This window comes from Pagrus major, chromosome 8 (genome assembly GCF_040436345.1).
Source record: "Pagrus major chromosome 8, Pma_NU_1.0".
Taxonomy (NCBI): Eukaryota; Metazoa; Chordata; class Actinopteri; order Spariformes; family Sparidae; genus Pagrus; species Pagrus major.
Genome location: NC_133222.1, coordinates 21,165,981 through 21,184,551, shown reverse-complemented (window position 1 = coordinate 21,184,551; position 18,571 = coordinate 21,165,981).

The following is an 18,571-nucleotide window of genomic DNA, read 5'->3' as shown; positions in this document are numbered from 1 at the left end:
AGAATTTGACCAACCTCAATAATCATCTGCCATCATCTATTTTGTGTTTCCAAAATGAGGCCATGTTCTTTATTTTGTTATCAAATTATGATATGTTTATGTATATGTTTCATTCCCCTACATTTTGTAGGGGGGTGAGATGCTGTTCCAAAAGGGTGCAGATGATGTCTTTGTCTCTTGACATATGTACATATCCGTAAACTGTACATATACATTTAATTGTGTTACATCTCGTGTTTTACATGGCTTCTGCATGGTTTGATGAGGGACATGGTGTGATGATAGTATATGTATGTGTGTGAGGGCGGGGGAACACCCTCTGACATTATTGGCCTCGACAGCTCTGGAGCGGAGCCCAGCCGTGAGCCACGTTAACCGATGTGTCAGGTGTTGGCAGTTTTTTCTGCCATCTTGCCTCGGTTGAAATAAGCAGATAAATCAAGCCAAGCTGGACCAGGCCTTTTCCACCCTACTGCTTTCAGCACACCAGCCGCAGAACTGGCCCTTTGTCAGAGCGCCGACTGACCCGACCGGCTTATTTTTGGGGGGCCTGCCAGAAAAGCTCAGGGGAGAGCTAAAAATGGCAACAAGTTGGGCAAGTTTCTGACTCAGCCGCTGAAGAAAAGGACACCATGTTAACTTGTTTAACTCAATCCAGTACACCTGATCAACATGTACAACCTGATCTGACTGTACACGTAGAATATTTGCTTTGATTTAATCTGTGATGACAAGATGTCAGTACAGCTGCTGCTAAAACAGAGGGAGGACTGATTTTATCACTCTACAAAGACAAATCTTGATCCTGTACATCTAGCATTCGTTATTGCTGTATCGAGTGACTGCAGTCCTGCAGTATAACCACATCATTCACCAGTGCATTGTCGGGAGGAACAATTCCACTCTGTTGTATCAATCCAACTACAGTATTGCCGCAACACGCTCCAGTGCCTCCTTTCCATTCATAAATAGATGAAGAACTGTCCAACAGCTTTACACACGATTGCAGTAGGCAGAATCCTGCTTCACAAAGGTTTATTGTTCGAAAACGACAAACAGATTTCAACACTGCAGGCGGGAGCACTAGTAGCAGGTAGCTGTTGAAGAGTGATGTAATGATTAGGAAGAGGTAATGAGGAGGAAGAGGACGCTTGGGCCAGGAAAAAGTATTCTGTGATCACTCTCATCCACGTTTAGTGCATTCAAGAACAAATAGAATCTCCAATACAGACTGCTATCCTGAATATGCATTGTAAATAGTGTCTGTCTAAACTGCGTATTTCAATTAGCAGGTTCCAAGCTTGAAAATTGGTGATTCAGACACCCAATCTGCTACCATGTTACTGTCAGCTCTGCTGGCATCAAACCCATTGATCTACATGTAATAATAGACCCAGTTGGTGCCATTTAAATGACTCCCAAATCTTCACAACTCCCCCACCACAGCTGTAACCATGTATGACCAGCCCATCATCACACCCACACCTTGAGTCAGCTTTTATTTGAGATTGTTTATAGTCAAGTGTGATGAACAGTGAATGAAAAACAACCCTTTTACACAAAGTCCCAAAATGCTGGGGACAGAAAATAAGTGGTCAAGGAGATAGTCTGTTCACTTTCAGTCTAATTTGTAGCAGGGAAACATATGACTCCAGATGTTTTTTGGCGAGTGTAGTTTAAGGTTAAAGCAACAAAGTCTAGACAGAGAGTTCAGAAGTGGCACACAGGTAGACAGACGGACAAAGAGGTTGTTGCAAATGGCAGCAGGTGAGAGGCTGGTACATGTATATATAGACTCTGGGGTTGATGACGGATAGGTGTGGCGTAATGTGTGAATGAGGGGCAGGTGTGCAGGTGGGTGTGGAGCTCAAGTGACGGGGCAAGGCAGGATAGTCTGAAAACAAAGCTTTTTCTTCACATTTTGGCCTGTGGTACATGTAAGCTGCATTTAAGGCTGCAGAAAATGGCTCTTTTAGAAACTCCTTTGAGGGTGGAGTAAATTCAGAATCTCCAATTTAATTGTTCATGTCTGGATGGGCAGAAACTTGATGTTTTTCAAACATTATTAGTGTATGTAACATCATTGGCAAATATGAACTTGATGTATGTGTTATGTTATATGATATTGGAGTTTGTACCATGATGGAATGGATGTTTTATTGCCTATATTTAAATAGACACAAATGGACTTGTTGGAGACTTAAAGTGTAACTCTCGCCAAAATGCAACCTAGGCTTTTTTTGTGAATGTACCCGAGTCAAACCTTCGTGTAAAAGCATAATTACAACGAAAAAGCCACTTTTAAGATTTACCGTAGTTTCGTTTTTGGGTCAAAAAGAAGGTTTTTTAACAACTCACGTTAGCAGTAGCAGTAGCCATCCTGCCAGTCGAGAAGAGTCGATCCCCGAGTGCGGCGTAACATGGAGCTTTCTCCTCAATGCTCATGTTCATGTGTAGAGACCCTGGTGATGCTACGAGCAAAGTTTCATGTTGTGTCGAGTCTTCTTAGTGTTTTAAAAATAGCAATTTTGATGCTACCATACAATTGCCCCTAGCATGCAATTGAAAATGATTTTGACCCGAAAACGAATCTATGGTAAATCTTAAAAGTGTCTTTTTCGTCGTAATTATGCTTTTACAAGAAGGTTTGACTCGGGTACATTCACAAAAAAAGCCTAGGTTGCATTTTGGCGAGAGTTACACTTGAATTTACCTGATGGGCCATGCCAAAACAGTCTGAGATGTTGCTGTTGAATAGATACCAAAGACACTACTAAAGCAACACAGTACATACAATAAGCAAAGCAGATTGGTTAGACCACCGGTTTTAACGTTATAGTTCAAAAAGTTACAGTTACAGCTGAAAATAACAGAAACAAAAATGCCAGTTGTCTACCCGCAAGTGACTGTGGCTGTGCGATGTTTAAGTTTACACAATCTGCTTCGTGTTTGCACTGGCATGTGCATGCCCAGTAAACGTGAATGACCATGCAAGATGTATTTTTTAGGGCCGTTAGTGTGGACAAAGACTATTTCTGAAAACCAGCCTTTAAACCTCATAGTTTTTGTTTCATACGAACTGTGCTGGAGGACAGAGCCCAAACAATTAAGTAATACTTTAAGACCACACTGAATATGATAACAAATAGTGCACATTTAATAATGTGCCTCCGGGAATATGACTGCAGGTCTGTGCAGACTGAAGAGAACTGTAGAGGCGGCACAGGACTTTATCTGAGGCAAAGACACATCTGTGAGAGTCGAACTGTTTCTACTTGAGTGAAAAATTTCAGTCCTTAACTGATGCTCTTTGACAACAATTCATGAACAGAGGCAGCAGAAAAGGAAAGAGGTCTGAAGGAAAATAACAAAAAACTGAAGTTCCTGGTGAAGTGTGAGGTCAGTTGGAACTGAACTGTCACACAGCAGCACAGGCACACTCCACACATTGCTTGGTAAGTGCAAACATCGTTAGCTTGTGGGTGAATAAACACTGAGAGAAAAAATACTCCTGTGGTTAAATTTGCACAAAAAAGACCACAAGACCAAAATTATGCCGTGTTTAGACTGTCAGATCAGTCAAATTCAAAACCTGATGCATTTTCTGTCCCCAGGATGATCTATTTCCAACATGAACATGCGTGTCCTTAACATGGTTTGGTGCACAGAACTATCTGAGAAGTCGCCCTTGGAAACTGTTTGAAAAAGGGCAGGCAGAAAATACTCGGCAGGTGATTGGATGAATCATCTGTCTATCACTTTTATATTACTGGCTAATTTCAATAGACCAGATCAATGAACCATACGACATAGGAGGAGAGCCAGTCGAAGGAAGATACTGACAAATCAAGAAGAGCCATCAGTGCCATTGTTTCCTCATATTTCAATAGAGAAGTACTCTTTAGATCCAACATAGTATCATGCAGTGTATCATGCATGTCAAATGCTAACAAATTTAATCTATCAAATTTGTGTACATGGGCATGAATTGTCCTTTTTTTGTGACGGCACAAGTTTAAAATTGTGTCTGAATGAATCCTAAAGATTACATTTCATCACTATATTTCATGAAAGTGATTAACATACAACTAAAATAAGGATCTTCTCTTCACCTTGACCAAAGTGAATCCTATAGATTACATTTCATGACAGTTTCACAAACTAAAAATATCTAAAGACAAGTTTTTTGCTTTAACCTATTATTAGGAAGTAAATGTTGATTGCACAATGTAACGGCTATCGAAAAGACATCATCAGCGTATAGATTGGTTCCCTATACAGCTTGCTTTCACTTTGCAATTTTTTCTGCCAACGGGCATGAAATCTCCCAGGAGAATGAACGCTGAGTTGGTGATGCAATCAAGCAGGCAGCCTGGCACCATTTCTATCTGCTTCCATGTTTCCATTATAGACTAAATGGGTATTTAAACTCACATTTTGTCCTGTGTTGACGGTACTTTGAGGAAAATGGAAAGGATCCAATTGTCTTTGTCACAGCGGTGCCAACAATAATACAACTCTAGCGGGGAAAATACTTTTGTCTCCAAAAGCTACCCACAGCCTGGATGCAAACTGGATTCTGGTGTGGCAGTCCAGGACTTTGCACACCCGTCAACCATCCCAACTTTCTAAACGCAATGTTTCAGTCAGTCGGGAAAATGTGGCGCAGGCACGAATGATAGTGGTATACAAATCCTATGGGGGAGAATTGTTGTCATACTACACTGCCAGATCTGATAGCTCTGATGCTATTGCAGCAGCTATGCTAACCTCTTTCTGAGAGGTTTTCTGAGAACTGTTGTTGTCGAGCGAACAGTTTCTTCTCTCACTGTCGTTTACACCTAAACCACATCTGCAGCTGCCAGTGGTTCCTCATAGGACGCCGATTGGTCCAAAACACTGTAGTTTACACACAATTGAATAACTTGAAGCCTGGCAAGATAAATTCTTGTCTGATCTCATGACCTCGCATGATCTGACGAATCCAGCTGCCTCACAAGGAAGCACTCATACCCGAACATGCTCCCCTCATTTATCTTTCACCACCATGAATGCAGAATGTGAGCCCAGGCACGCTGACACACACTCATTTACTTTCCCGTCGTTCATGTAGATGATTCGATGTCCTGAGAGCCCGTCATTAGATACACAGCTTCATCTGAACACAGTCCTGGGGATGAATAATGATGCAGTACTGTGAGCACTTGGTCTGCTCAGAGCAGCAGCTCAGCTTACTCTCAGAGAGCCTGTCAAGGTAGTCAGCATTTATCTTGTCAGTTGACAACACCACCCTGCCCTTAACACAAATGAACATAGACACCTATTTGCATCAGTATACATGTGAGGACCTTTCCTGACTACATTTACTCCCTACACAGAAACCCTTTATGTTCTCCTTCACCACTACATTCCTAAACATAACGCCTGTTCTACCCATCAAACCTCTACAGAATACCTTTATATATTACTCATTTGCTGTGCCAAATATGTCATTGAAAAAATGCTGCTCCTGTCTGGATTATATTCACTAACAGTATGTTTTCCAATGTCCTTATGGAAGCAAATAATTCACAGGGAGATTGCTCAGATTAAAATGATTACTTTGACACAGAAATGACAGGACTTTGACACCAGGGACAAGGGTTAAGTCCTATATTCCATGTGTCATTAGGGTTAGCCTACGATAAGACTTGGGTTAGCCTACGATAAGACTTGGTTATAGTCTTGGTTATATAACATCTTTTGGGAACGCAGGCACCTCTTTAAGGCAGATGGATTTAGCCTTAACAAGTCAGGAGTACAGCTGCTAAGTGCCAACATCTTTTACTTTTTGCGTCAGGCACCAGCAGTCCCTGTCAAGGACAAGACAAACAATCCAAAACAGCAGATAAGACGGCGCTCTGGTGAGGGCGCTGAGATAAGGATTGACAACGGAGGACAGCAGACTCAGAAAGAACCTGCAACATCATCATCTGCACCCCAGCAACTGGATTATCCACCAGCCCCAACAACGTCATCATCTGCACCCCAACAAGTGGATTATCCACCAGATTATATACCAGCCCCAACAACGTCATCATCTGCACCCCAACAAGTGGATCATCCACCAGCCCCATCAGCTCAACACGAGGAGTCTCCCTTAGCCCCAAAAGCCCCAAAGGGGGAGTCTCCCCCGGCCCCAACAGGAGACTCCCAACATTCAACCCCCCGAACCCCATCCAGCCCCCAACTCTCTTCATCTAGTCCTGACTCCCCATTTCTGGATTTCCCTGACAGGATGAAGAGCTTTCTCACTAGTGGAATCCAACTAACACCACGCCAGGGTCTCATATTTTCCCCCATTAACCCCCCACATCGTCCACCCCCTCGCATTCCACCGCGTCAGAAACAACCCTCGACCAAAAGTCACCGAGCCCCCCCACTTCCTCTGAATCACCATATCATTGAGTCTGAATGATATGTGCCGGGTCCAGGCTGCAATACTGATATCAAGAATGTTCTTTCCCAGGAAAAGTCAGGGCCCTATGGAGTTCAGGCAGCTTTCTCAATCCCTGTGGTGATGGGTAACAGAAAAGTGATCAAACTGGTGAGAAATAAAAAGGGTTCAATTAAATCTACCAATCTAGTGAGTATAGCTTGTCAACCTCGAAACTCACCAGTGTCTCCTGTTATCTCCACAAGGTTAGCTCTACTTAATATAAGATCACTAGCCAACAAATCCTTGTTAGTAAATGACATCATTATGACCTATAATCTAGACTTCTTACTTCTTAGTGAAACATGGCTGACTGAGTGTAGCTGTGCTACCATCCTCAATGAGGTTGCACCAACAAATTTCAGTTTTATGAATAAGTGTCGAAGTGGTAAGAAAGGCGGGGGAGTTGCTACCATTTTTAAATCTGTATTTCAGTGCAAGGAAACTATATTTGGTGATTTTAGCTCTTTTGAATATCTCTGTTTTTTAGTAAAGGGGGATCCAAAAGTTCTCTTCCTAATTATTTACAGACCACCAAGATACCCAGGAAAATTCTTTGATGAGTTTGCCGAACTGCTGTCAGTTATCTGCACTGACTACAACTTTTTTATCATAACAGGGGATTTTAACATTCACATAGACAATAACATGGACACAAATGCCAAAGAACTTTGCTCTCTTCTTGACACTTTTGGCCTCTCCCAACATGTGAAAGGGCCCACACACACCCGAGGCCACACTCTGGATTTGATTATCTCTAGAGGTGTTGACATTACTTCTGTTGATATCAAGGACGTGGCTCTTTCTGATCATTTCTGTGTGTTCTTTGACTTACAGATAACTCCGGACATGCAGTTACCCTCTGTATCTGTTAGGAAAAGGTTCATAAATGAGAATACCAGTGTTAAGTTTATGGAGGCTATAGTCATGTCACCAACTGTGAGTGCAGAGACAGTTGATGAACTCCTGGATAATTTCAACTGCAAAATCTCAAATGTCATTGATACCATTGCACCTTTTAAAACTAAGATGACCTTGACCAGACAGAGAACACCATGGAGGAACACTTTGATGGTAAAGGCTCTGAAAACAGAATGCAGGAAAGCTGAGCGTAAATGGAGAAAAACTAAACTTCAAATCCACCATGACCTCTACAAACAAAGTCTTTGTAATTTTAACCATGGGTTATTCAAGGCTAGACAGCAACACTTTACTGAAATGATTAATAAGAACATCAACAACACTCGTGCTCTGTTTGCTATGGTTGATAAGCTTACAACCCCCCCAAAAGAGATAGCTTCAGAACTATTTTCCACAGAAAAATGCAATGAATTTGCTTACTTCTTCAATGAAAAAATCAAATCCATAAGGCTAAATATCAACACAAATCAGCAAAATAATACAATGATGCAATCCCTAAAATCAACTAGGAATAAATCAACGGTAATGTCAGAGTTTAATACAGTTGACCAAAAAACCTTAGAAGAAACAGTTCAGCATCTTAAAACATCGACATGTTGTCTTGACACAATACCATCTGACTTTTTTAAAACTATTATAAGCTCTGTCCAAACAGATCTGCAACAAATAATAAATTTCTCACTTCAATCAGGCACGTTTCCTAAACCCCTGAAAGTAGCTGCCATCAAGCCACTCTTAAAAAAGAGAACATTGGATAATACCATTTTAACCAATTACAGACCCATCTCAAATCTTCCCTTTATAGCCAAGATCGTTGAGAAAGTGGTTTTTAATCAACTCAGCAACTTCTTGAACTCCAGTGGACTCTTCGACAAATTTCAATCAGGCTTCCGACCTCACCACAGTACAGAAACAGCTCTTATTAGAGTGTTAAATGACATAAGGCTGAACACTGACTCAGGCAAGGTGTCAGTTCTGGTCATGTTGGATCTCAGTGCTGCGTTTGACACTGTGGATCACAGTATACTGCTGGACAGGTTGGAAACCTGGGCAGGACTCAGCGGGACAGTCCTAAAATGGTTCAGGTCCTACTTAGAGGAACGGAGTTATTTTGTGACCATTGGTAGTTATCAATCCGGTTCCTCAGGGGTCAGTCCTTGGACCCCTTCTGTTTAACCTGTATATGCTGCCTTTGGGTCAAATTCTACAGAACTCTAATGTCAACTATCATAGTTATGCAGATGACACACAGATATATCTTGCACTGTCTCCAGATGACTGCAGTCCAATAGAGTCATTATGTCACTGTTTAGAGCAAGTCAAAAATTGGATGAGCCAAAATTTCCTTCAGTTAAATCAAGAAAAAACTGAGATCATTGTTTTTGGAAATAAAGAGAAGAGGGTTGCTGTCAGTAAACATCTTGAGTCACTGTCTCTAGAAACTAAAGACCAAGTCCGAAACCTTGGCGTGCTGATAGACTCAGATCTGACCTTCAACAGCCATATCAAATCAGTCACCAAATCAGCCTTTTATCAACTTAAGAACATATCCAGAATTGGAACTGATCAGGAGAAGCTGATTCATGCTTTTATCTCCAGTAGACTAGACTACTGTAACGGTCTTCTGACTGGTCTCCCCCAAAAAAGCATCAAACAGCTGCAGCTCATTCAGAACGCTGCAGCTCGAGTTTTAACCAGAACAAAGAGATCAGATCACATCACCCCGGTTCTTAAGACCTTACACTGGCTCCCAGTCAGCTACAGAATAGATTTTAAAGTTCTGCTACTGGTTTACAAATCACTGAATGGTTTAGGTCCAGAATACATGAATGACATGTTAGTAGAGTACAAACCCAGTAGAGCTCTGAGATCTACTGACTCAGGTCAGATAGTGGAGCTCAGAGTTCAGACCAGACATGGTGAAGCAGCATTTAGCTGCTATGCTGCACACAAGTGGAACAAACTACCAGCAGAACTGAGATCAGCCCCAACTGTAAGCACTTTTAAATCCAGGTTAAAAACATTTCTCTTTTCACGTGCTTATAGCTGAGAACTTAAAACTTTATCTATTTTCTTTTATTTTACTTTTATTTGCTCTTGCTTTTAACTCTGTTTTCAGTGTTTTGTTTGTTTTTTTCTGTCTTATGCTTCCTTTTTTATGTAAAGCGCATTGAGTTGCCTTGGTATGAAATGCGCTATATAAATAAAGATGTCTTGCCTTGCCTTGCCTTGCCTTGCCTTGCCTTATAGATGTGAGGTCACTTTAGTCCAAACTTTTCTTGCCATTGTTCATTGACCAAAGTAACTAGCAACTTGGCAACTAGCCTCCTGGTTCATTCATTTCTTCTTATGCTCTGGCTACATTGAACACGTGATGTATGCGTACAATTTGCGGAGCTGATGTACAGCGTAATATATTTTTTTACTGGCTACACTTGCAGTGCATGAATGGCATAGGGTTTGAATCACAGGCAAAAGAAGAACTATGAGCTATCGTTTTTGGACCCTGGCACAGTGCTGTGAAACTTTTTTATTGGCCACATGTGAACGGGTTTAAACATGACATGAAAAATGAGTCCTTCTCCATCTCTCTCTGTTGTCTACATAAGCCTTTGGGCGATTTTTTGAAGTTGTTAAATGTTGTTGGATTGCGGATTTCTTTCTTTCTGTGAATGAATCTAGTTTGACTTTCCGCGACAGTTCAAAGGATGTGACTTAATGCACGTTCTCAAGAGCCTCGTCTCAGTCTCTCTCTGCTCCGTTAACAGAGAGTAACAGTAGCTTGCGTTACTTTAGAAATGGCGTCCGCTTACAAAAACTAGCCACTGGCTTCCAGCAAAGCACAGACATTCAACAGAGCCCCTTAAATTTAAGAATACATTTACACTATATGACATATTTCTGTGTAAAAGAGCTGCGCGATCAATTTTAGTGGATCTTAATGGCACACGCACATTATTTACACACTGCTCTCACGTCCAGTGTAGCCAGTTTCACTGCAGCAGCTGCTCCGTGAACGGATCACATACATTATGTGTTCAATGTAGCCAGCCTGCTAAGTTCTTTGATTCTTAAATATCCCATTTAGCAAACGGCAAATGACAAATTTTCTTTCCGTTTACAGAACTTAATTTGGTTATATTAGAGCAGTGATTGTCAATGAGCAGGTCCTGACCTGGTACCTTGTCATGTCGGCTGCAAGGCGACAAACATGTTGTCAGACAACAACACACATCATCCACCAATATGCAGGCAGCTTATACAGAATTATCTAGGTCTTCGTTTCTTCAAAGGCCTTTGTATTTCTTCACATTTGGATATTTCATGCAGCTTTGTGGTTCAATTAGCTGCAGTCGTTAGGGTGAAGGTTGCGATTGAAGCACATGATCAAAATGCAATATGAGTGGAATTAGACTGACATTGAAGGTAGCCTGATGAAACATTCCTCAACTGTAACTCCATGACCTTAGTATACTGTATCCTTTTTCTGTCCAAACTGATCTCACTTCACTTTAATGGCCGAAAACTCAAGGAGATGCTCAAAGGGTACTAAGCAATTACACACGCACACACACACACACACACATACACATACACATACACCATGTCTGTCTTACCTGGACTCAGTGGGAGCCGGTTTTTGAAGATATCTTATTTGTATTTCAAGGTTGCGCCCCGCTCACATTGCTTGAGGGCAAAGTCTTTGTGTTGACGACACAGTGGAGTTCACGGTGGAAACAGTGGAGCCACTCAGGTGTAAACTGAACAGCAACATGAAAAGCAGCTGCATGTCTATTAGTAAATGCAGATCATTCTTAACACCTCCAGTGAGTGAAGGACACCTGCTACAGAGGACTTGACAGATAATAGTTTGGTGTGTAAATAAAAAGTTAGGACGTTAGATGAAGTGATTTCCAGTTATTGCAGTCAGTTTCATTATCAGTGGGTTTTTTTTATCATCTTTTTAAAAATCTTTCTAACTATGACCTATAATCTATATGAACTATAATTCAAGAGAGATTTCATTATCACTTCCCACAGTTTGAAGATAATGCCCGCTGGTAACTCTAACCATGTGTGGCTCTTAGTAGAGTAGCTTTCTTTGCTATACCTTCTTTTTTGTGTTCTTTCGCCCTGAGTGCACTTTCATATTATCCTCCAGGCAAAAGCAGTAGGACTGAAAGCTATAGAGGAAAGACAAACTTCAAGTTTCACTTTTGCAAAACAGGAAGTAAGAAACAAAATGTTTTCAGGGAAGTGAATTTCATTATCTTGTGCAAATGTGTTGGGTGGTTGGTTATGCCAACATTTCTAATAATGTGTAAATCTTCCAGATGAAATAAACACCATCAATCTTGTGCTCCAAGCAGGTTAAAGAAAGCAATACAATTAAGAAATACAGAAACCAACTGAGGCCGGGGCAGTAATGGGAACAATCATTTCTGAATCCAGTGAAACAAAAACACAATGCTAAACTGAAGCAGAGCGTCTCGTTGTTTATTGTGCATCATCTGTTTGTTTTTCCTGCTTCAGGCGTCCTCTCACGTCATTTTGTAACTTTTAAATGTGCCGCAGCTGTTGAGGCTAACAAAACTCCTCAAGTGTGTAAAGAGGTGATTAAATACACTTGTCTTCTTTATAATTCTCTCTAACATTAGACAAAGTTCATCTTCATTCATTGATCCCCGGGGTCGTTCAAATGAAGATCTCGAAAATGGGTCATTACGGCAGCAGAGACATGATTTAAAAACTGAAGAGGAATTTTAAAAAATAGATTAAAGAGAAAGCGTTTTATGAAAAATGGTTGAAGGTCTTTCTAATGGATAAAGGGCTATGGATGTTTTTACATATGGCCGCATCAAAGTTCTATATTTAATCACCAAGAAGTTATTTAAGGTGAATACAAGGTTACGAGGTTCATTTATTGTAATTTTTGTTAAAAATTAAACTATGTTTGAGCCTTTTGTGCTACTTCTTTTTTAGAAAGTGTAGTATTGAAGCTGAGTTCAGGAGTCTCACAGCCTGGGGAATGAAGCTGCTCTGTAGTCTGGTGGTACATCAGCGGATACTTCTGTATCTTTTGCCAGATGGCAGCAGCAGAGTGAAGAGACTGTAGCTGGGGTGGGTGTTGTCTTTTAGTATCGTTTGGGCTCTGTGCAGAAATCTCACTTCACCGATGTCACTGATGCTCTGTAGATGGGTACCGATGATGTTCTAGGTGGTTTTAATCACCCGCTGTACAGCCTTCCTGTCCTGGGCCATGCACAAACCATGCCAGTTTGTGATGTTTCCAGTCAGGATGCTTTCTGTTGCTCCTCTGTAAAGGTTGACCTTAATTTTGCTCCATAATTTAGCCTTCCTAAGTTCCTGACTAGGGAATTTTCTGTGCTTTTTTAACCATACAATTTAACAATTTGATTTATCTATTCGAACTAAAAGTTACAATATTTAATTTAAGACACATGTGGGAGCATGTGTGCAGAGAGCACACCATTGGCTGGTGTCACAGTAGATTTAAAAAGTAAAAAGCAGTAAGTCCTCTATTAGTTTAGGCACTGAAAGGACAATTATAATAAATAACGGTTACTGGACAAATACACAAAAACAAACTGTTTTCCTGTTCAAAGAGAAAACACTGAGCTGGAATGAAAACCGCAGCATCTGCAGGCTGATTTTATGAGCTGGCTGAGGATCAGCTGAGGTTGTTTTCTGTTTTGCCAGATGAAACACTCTTAATGTACTGCTTTATTGAGAGGGAGATGTAAGACTTTAAGTGGAAAATAAAAAGGAAATTAATGCTGTTAAGACGTTTAAAAATGTTTTATTCCCAACCACTAATTACATAATGTAGAAAAGTGTGTTTTCTACACTTTGTATTCAAAGATGATTTATCAAGATTGTTTTGGGAATGCCATTTTATTGTGACAGGGCCCTCAAAAAGACTTTGAAACTGAAATAAAAGTCACTTCCTCCGTATTTATCGCATGTCTTTGTGAGCCACGCAGTCTGCCCACTGCAGATAGTGGGACTTTTTAATTGCTTCCTCTGTGTTTAATTAGCACAACTTATTGGAATTTTGTGCTGAGAAGAAGAAACAAACATTAGTCCACAATCAATTACAAGTGGTTGGAGCTTTGGAAGCCAAAGAAAAGTGACACAATTAACACATTTTTAATACTTTCACAGAAATCTTTCCTCAGTAGAACATGAGCGTGTTTCTGGACTGCCTGGAGGTATCTGTCATCCTGCAGGCAGCCAAAGTCATGGCTGACTTCTCTTTTTGACACAGGTCAACCAGAGGTCACTGGAGCAGCGGTATTGCCATAGTAACTCATTTTGCATGATATGAAACAAACATGGCCACCTTGGTCATCCATCATCTCTCTAGTGAGGCCCATCGATCATCGCAGAGGCATGCTGACATCCACTTTGCTCTGGTTCCTCTTGGCTGGGCTGTGATTGGACGGCGTTAGGGAGCCGAGTTGCCTAAGCACAGGGGTGCTTTCACGCTTGCGGAGCAGAGAAACGCCCAAACTGTACAACCTGACAGAAACACATTGATTTAGAAATCTATAGAGATGGGATTCATCAACCTTGGGTCTTGGCAATGCGGTTCGCAAGAAGGTTTTCTTTTTCCCCTGCAGTCTGAGGGCAGCATGAGGAGCATCAAGCTGGACAAAACAGAGCCAGAGGCATTTGGAGTTGACAAGGTGTTGTCAAAAGGAATTGAGAAGTCAGTCTGACTGCAGTTCTAGTGAGAAAACCTTAAAAGACTAGTTTAGTCTTGCGGGTCATGGCAGGTTTTGGCTCAAAGGATTACTCTGCTGAAAACCTTTTAAGTGTGTTTTGAGAATTCCAGCAGAGAGCCAGAGTCATAACTGTGAAACATGTCAAAATATATCTAAATGCTCATAACTTCCAAAACCACTTAAGCAGTCTAATGCACTTCTCTGCCCTTGAGCTCTCTGTCCAGCATTAAGGAGGGCGTGGGCTGGAAAAGAAGTAGTTCATACAACACGGCCACGCTTAAAGACGGGGTGACAAGCCCGCTGTCGTAGACAAGGATGAGATGCTATCATCATTTAAATATGAAGACACTTTTGGATCTTTCCTGGAAGGCGTTCATAATGTTACACTCGGTTTTTCACATGATAAGTGCCAGACATAGTTTGTGGGCAGAAAAAAGAAGAGGGATAGAGAAAGATGATAAAACCTTGCTTACTTTGTCACCTCCACACATTTGGCCAAACAATCCATTAAGTTGGCGTGCTTGTTAGATTGTTAGTTAAAGAAAGTTATAGAAATTTGCATCTCTAACATAAGAAAGCCTACGAGCATTGTTGAATGTAGTTGGAGCATACTGATCCCTTTAGCCCGTTCCCACCAGAAGAACTTCAGAGATCCAGGAGTTGGGGAACCCTAATTTAATTTAGCTGCTCGGCTATAGTCCTGATAGAGAATAAACACATCCAATCCATTAATTACAGCTACTCAGATATCAAAGATGCACAACAATAAAACTGTGTCCACCACTGGAAGTGATCTAATTTCAGGACTGCATTTTAACATTTATAAGACACCACTGGATTTCTTTGAGGAAACCTCACAACAATTTTCAGTCGTGTTTCTGGCGACAAAATACAGATATTTTTGACAGGAAGTCAGGACATCTCCAGTTGTGTTTGAGGTGATCAAAGCAGGTATTTAAAGTCAGTTGAGCCTATACCTAATTATAAGCACAGCATCGTCACAAGAGACAATTAAAAATTGAACCTAAATGTGGGACAGTGGCTTAAAAGGACACCCCCCTAGATGTTTATTTATTTTGATATGGACTGTTTGATAATTGTTTGTGGCTCAAAGGACAAGAGTTAGACATTGTAATCCCAGAGTTTCACCACAAGAGAGAGTTTGTGGTTTAGGGTCGCTCTTGGTCAGCGCAGGTCAATACATACATTGTGTTCTTCAGATGAAGCTCAGAGAAGAGCGCATGAGTTACAATGCTGCGTCACGTTTATGTTTACAGGTAAGCAAGCCCCAAAACCCACATCTGGAACTATGAAGTAGTGTCTCTTAGGGTCAGAGTGTAAAGAAAGTTAGCCGTTTACTCCATTGTTGTTGTGTTGATGTTTAGTCATAGTTGTTAGTAATATCGCACTGGCAGCTAAACTAACCGCTAACATGCTAAGAAGACGACGCAGTCGTACGTGTGTTGTTTTGTGTGTTTGTACTATAAACCTGTAAACCATGTAGCCAGTAGGCAGGAGCCACAATACTTTCATTTTCATATTATTTGATGGTTTGTGCCACACTTCTGTGTGTATATATTGAAGAATGTATCTCGATGAAGTTTGAATAAGTTAGCAGGTCAATACATACATTGTGTTGTTCAGATGAAGCTCAGAGAAGAGCGCATGAGTTACAATGCTGCGTCACGTTTATGTTTACAGGAGAAAATAAACAACATACAACTCCAAGCACACTGTGGATGATTCAAGTGTGCTACATAAAGAAACATACAGTTGCAGCATAAAGAAATGTTAAGTTGTTAAGTAAATTGTTAAATAACTACTTCTGGGGGAAGATATTACAAGGCGATGGAATAACACAGAAACATACAAATCGATAGAAGAAAAATGGTTCATGGTCATGTTTCTGGACATTTTAACACCTGTTTTGATGAATTATTTTCAGTCTAACTTTAAAATGTATTTTCACAGCAATCTAAGTTCCACTGAAAGCAGGAAGGTGAAGGAGGAACTCAAAGTAGGGCTGGAAATTGAACATAGACGTTACAATGAAAATGTAACAAAAGCGCTTTGTCAGCTGTAGAATCCACAACCAAAATTTCATCAAGCTGTCTGCAGACATCTATTATTGTTACAAAGAGACAGACTCGCAGCTGGCTCCCCAAGCAACTTAGATTATTTATCTAGACCATTAATAGTAAAAGAAAAAAAATAAATACCACAGATGCTGACATTTTCTCAGCTGACAACAACAGCACAAAGTGCTTTTGCTTTTCAACTTTCAGATAGAGTCTTTTTCTTTAGAGATGAAAGCAGCATGACTGGACCAGAACCCATTGAGAGATACTGATAAGATCCAGCAGGAGATAAGTCGGAGTGAGCCCGTCATACAGGACACAAAGAGGAGAAAAGCTTTGGTTTCAAATGTTTTTCTTTAAGAATCGGTTGAATAAGATGACATTTGAATAACATGGTTATCTATAGCTTTGAGTGGGCCGGGCTGTGAAGCCAGTTTTATCAAGCTCCATTGTTAAAACTACCTTAGTGAGATAAATACACAAAAGCAAGATATAAAGCTTGTTGTGTGATACAGCATTCATCTTAAATGAAACAGTGTTCTGATGTTGTGTTTTTTTTAAAGTGATAAGAGGGAAACTGTTCACTGGGAGATAAGATGAGAGGGCCTCTGTGTTTGTGATGTAGTGCACCAATCAATTAAGTGGATAAGATTCAAATGATTACTCTTTCAGACTGGCAACTTAATAGCAACATAGATTTCTGGCAATTACGTTAATTACTTCATTTAATTTACAATGGGTTGCTGCAGACGGTGCATTATGGCCAACCGACGGGGATAGAGGACAGGCAGTGGAGTGAAGAAAGCATGATCACACTCTGATTTAGCTGAAACTGTGTGGACAACAGTGAACAAGCTGCGTGATGGATGTTTTTACATTTTTACACATCTACATCTTTGCTAATTTTAACTTCGACTCTGCAAAATTAACATACTGCAGGCACCATCTTCATTTACTTCTCACAAAGTCCACCCACCTTTTTACAGACCGTATTATGAATTGCTGCCCACACTTCCACATCTTTTTTTAAATTTCAGATATTCGTATAGGTTATGTGTTGTGGTCACTGATGGTCGATGGTTTCTGCCAGTTAGAATAATGACCGACCAATTGGATTTTTATTGGCAGGATGAAGAATGGGGATGGGATCTTACTATGCTACAACCAAAACAGCTACATCTGGCTCCATCCATTGAAAATAATATCAGAAAACATTAAATGCTCTTGGCTATGTTAAATTAAAATAATGTTGGGACAAATTTATTGAACGATGTGTATTAATTAGGGCAAGAAAGACAAAAGAAGGGACAAAATAAATACAATTAAATGGCTGTTTAATCTCAAGGAGGATAGATAACTTTGGTGAGTTTGGTGATTTCCTGACTTTTACCTGTGCGGGTTGACATTTTAGGTTCAGAGGGAAAACATTAGATGGATTGCAATCCCGTTTCACAAAAATAAGTGTATTACTGTAATAATGCTGTAAAAACAAAGACTCCTGTGCAGAGAACTGCACAGGACACTGGGTTGAATTCAAAAAGGCGAAGTGTTTTTCTCAAGAAGCATGTCGTGGGGAACAAATCCAGGGAGCGAGTAGGAAAAGCACAATCCAATTAACAAAGACAAGTCGAAACTCATAGGAACTAACAATAGGAAACACTGGTGAGCAATGGACACACAAGGATGAACAACGACAATCTGGCAGAGTGACAAGGAAAATAAGGAGTTACAAAGGGTTCACGACTGGCAAAATCAGGGGGAGGTGAGTGGTGAGACACAGACAGAAAGACATGAACTGAAACAACAGGGAATGTTAGTACCAGGAACTTTAGTATTTTGGTTACCTCAAAATTTTACCTCATCCGGGGCCGCTGTCAGGTCAAAATTTTGGTTTATGACCTAACATCAGCATGTCAGGACTGATTTCCTGAGCAAAATGGTATGATAGCATACTTTTATCTTGCTTATCATTTGGTTTCTTTACAATGAACATTACAGCTGCACAGAGCCACTAGTGTAGTTGCAGATATAGTCATGTTATTTAAAGCAGCTAGTACTTTCATTTTTTTCTTGATTGTGGCGGCCCCTGTGGACACAAGTGGTACTAGCACCCCCACCAGTTTGACGGAGGTGGTGGGGTAACACTTTATGATAACCATCATCAATAAATACAAACTTTATGGTCAATGAAACTTTAGTTAATAAACAATGAAATGCTTTAAAAACCATTTATTAAGGAATTATTAATTGTAATGTTGTGACTGACGTTTATAAACCTTTATAAATGCTTAATGGAAGATTTATAAAGCATTTCGTAACTGTTAACTAAACTTTAATCAAGCATAAAT